Here is a 3,324-nt window from a genome sequence, read left to right as displayed (position 1 = left end):
TCCCGGCATCGAATCCCCAGCCTTCCAGAATATTATTATTTTCCTTTATAAATAAAAAACTAAGCCATAAGAAGATTTATCATATATCCCTATACGAGTTATTTGCATTAGTTAACTCATAAAATGTGTACGCTAAGGTACAAAGTAGTAAATATATGTAAGATGAATTCAAAACCATTAAGGACATATGAACTGAGTATCCTTCCTTCCACACGGTTCTTCTTCTATCTCCACTTGTTCTTGCTGCCCAACAAAATTAAAGAAAAAAATCAGAATTCCTCCTTCCCTCCACCTTCTTCTTCTATCTTCTTCTATCTCCTCTTGTTCTTACTACCAATTAACAAAGAAAAGTAGAACAAAATCCTAAAAAAGAACCCCCACGCAATAGTAATCCAAAGGCAATTCCACTTGCTCAGATCACTAACCCCATGTGTCTTCAATATATCCAAACCCATCACGATACACGTCCTACTGTTGATATCAACGCCGAGCGAATCACTCAACGCCCTCAGCACCGTGGCCTTCATCGCCGGCGTCAACTCTCCGATCGGCGTATTATCAAAGATCTGAATCCCCTTCACAAAACACTTCTCGCCATTTTTGAATTCGTTCTGCAAAACCCCCTCTTAAGGATACTTCACCAACGAAATGTAATGGAACCAAATCCAATAAGGCGGAATTCAATCTCTGAGAATGAAAAATCCACTGAATAGAAGATAATGAGCCAAAATTGCAACCACCAGTATGTAACCCATTATCACCTCAGAAACTACTCCGGATAGAAACGTAACAAACGAGCTTCCCGCCCAAAATGAGGCCAAAATAGTAAAAAGGTAGAAGAAGAAACCCCCGGAAAGACCGACAGACCAGAAGGTTGTAAGGGCAAACACGAGGGAGAGGATGATCAGAGAAGGGACGGCCACTATTGAATTGGATAACACGTAGGAAGATCTATGGTATGTGTTGTAAGCAGTCTCTCTCATAAAGATGTAGCGCTCGTGAAGAAAGACGGGAAGGGCATTGGCACACGTGTAGAAAGTTGTTGACATGGCAAAGGCGAAAAACCCTAACCGTTCTTGGACTTCTTTGGGTGAGTCATCAAGTTGCCAAAAAATCGTGGCTAGGATAAAACCCGTTACGAGGACTGCACCGAGTCGGACCCCGAATAACTCGGGCATCCGACTCTTGTTCTTGAGGGGATCGTTTCGCTAGCACGGAAATCTCGACCCAGAATGGATTTGCGAACGTGGAATCGCCCGAGACCAGCTTTCCTCTAGGAATGCTAATGCTAATCGCTTCTTTGAGCGAAAGCCCATGTAGATCCGATTGTGATTTTCCCGGACCCTGCCAGGATTTGTTGAATTCTACTAGCTTTTTTGTTCCGTTCTCTGATTCTTCTAATTCTCGGATCAAATCGAGTGCGAACTGGGTCCGATTCCCATTTTCTGGAATTGGGTTACCGAATTCTTGGAAGAAAATGGTAAGATTCAACGTCGAGCCACTGTAAACCATCTGTGCATGAGATAGAAAGATGAAACGGTCTAAAAGGCTGAGAATTCTGTGACTGGGCTGATGAACAGACATAATTACGATACTGCCACTGTGAGCGATTCTCTGTAACACCTTCACAACCATGAACACGCTTGTAGAGTACAAACCAGAGGTGGGTTCGTCAAGGAATAGAAGTATGGGGTTGTGAACGATGTCGATCCCGATCGAGACTCTCCGGACTCTCCGGCGTTCTCCGCCAGAGACTCCCCTGTGGCCTTCCATCTCCGATGATTGTTTTCGCGGCAGAGCGGAGGCCGAGTTGATCGATAAGAGCTTGGACTCAGGCTTTCTTCTTGGGTTTGGAGAGCGAGCGAGGGAGTCTGAACTCAGCTGAGAACATTAGGGTTTCTTCGACTGTGAGCATTGGGAAGAGAAGATCATCTTGCATAACGTAGGCTGAGATGAGTTTTAGAAGACAGGATTATATTGTTTCTCCTTTTAGGGTAATTGAGCCTTTTAAGCTCCGGCCCTTTGGCGATCTTATTAGCTAGAGCGTCGATCAGCGTTGATTTACCTGATCCACTTGTGCCAAGAACGGCTAGGATCTCACCGTCCCTCGCCTCACCGGAAATGTCATTTAACAGAGTTATGGTTGATGTCTTTTTTCCGGTGAAGATTCCGGGGAAGGTTATTTTCCGGCGAGTGATGACACTGTACGTTAGATTCTTGAAGTAGATGATGAAAGAGAGAGGAGATCTCTGGGCGAGACTCATATCGCTGATGATATGTACCTCTTTGCAGTGTATGTGTTGTAGTTGTAAAGAAGTTATTAGGTAGTTACTTATGTAAGGTTGTGGTGTTAGTTTCATTATGTGTCATGTTAGTGGGTAAAGTTTGTGGGTGGTGGGTTATGGAAGTGGGCAAATGGGTTAGTGATGTGGGACACCTTTGTGCTTGTATTTAAGTTCTTTAATTCAATGAAATGAAGAAGAAAAGAAAAGAAAATTACAGCAAACAAGGGAAACTTTATTTAGGAGAGTCATGGTTTCTCTCGATTTGAACCACTAGGACGCCTGGTTGCCTCGAATCAACCATTCCCTCATCTCTTTCTATTTGTTTTCTTTGTTAAATTTTGTGTTCGAGAACCTGGTGGGAGGGTTTCTGGTAGAGATTTTGTATCTCCATAGACATATTCTCCTTTACAGAAACTCTCTTCTACAACTTGTTTTAGAAATGCACCCCAGAGAGAGGGACGAAGAAAATATACTACTTTGTAAAGAAACTCAAGGATCACCCTTCTTAGAGAAGGATTCCATATTACAAAACAAACTTCTGTTTCACCCATTTGCTTTGTTTCCAAAAATGTTTTGTCCTTTATGAGAACCATCACCCATTTCCAACAATGTCCTTTGCTTTATGGGATTTGCTAGGGTCCATTGCAAAAGGCATTTCCTTCTTTGCTTTATTTCCAAAAGTGTCTTCTCCTTCATGAGAATTGACAGCCATTTTCAAAAGTGTGCTTCCAATTCCAAACTTGTTTTACAAATGCACCCTAGAGAAGACTCAGAGAGGGACGAAGAAAATATACTACTTTGTTCCTCAGTCAAAAATAACGCCGTTAAGGGCCACCGTTACACTGGAGGGAGAGAGAGAGAGAGAGAGAGAGAGAGAGCTCTCCACGTTTTCCTTCCTTCAAACAATCATACCATCCGGAACGCAACACGTGGCACGAGATCTTTTCAGTTTAAACTCTTTCCCTCTCTCGGTCTCTCCCACCAAGTACTTCTCCTGTATCTTCTTGGATGGCAAGAATAACGTTTCTTACTATGATTT

At 42.9% G+C, this 3,324-nt stretch overlaps 1 pseudogene; it reads right to left on the bottom strand.

The window, feature by feature from the left end:
• Positions 1-263: 263 nt before the first annotated feature.
• Positions 264-2,264, bottom strand: LOC143850071 (ABC transporter G family member 6 pseudogene; annotated as a pseudogene).
• Positions 2,265-3,324: the final 1,060 nt, after the last annotated feature.

This window comes from Tasmannia lanceolata, unplaced genomic scaffold, assembly GCF_043159265.1.
Source record: "Tasmannia lanceolata isolate RefF3 unplaced genomic scaffold, GAP_Taslan_0.1 ptg000018l, whole genome shotgun sequence".
NCBI classification, from domain to species: Eukaryota; Viridiplantae; Streptophyta; class Magnoliopsida; order Canellales; family Winteraceae; genus Tasmannia; species Tasmannia lanceolata.
Note: the sequence above shows the minus strand (reverse complement) of the source record. Positions and strands in the feature narration are given on the sequence as shown.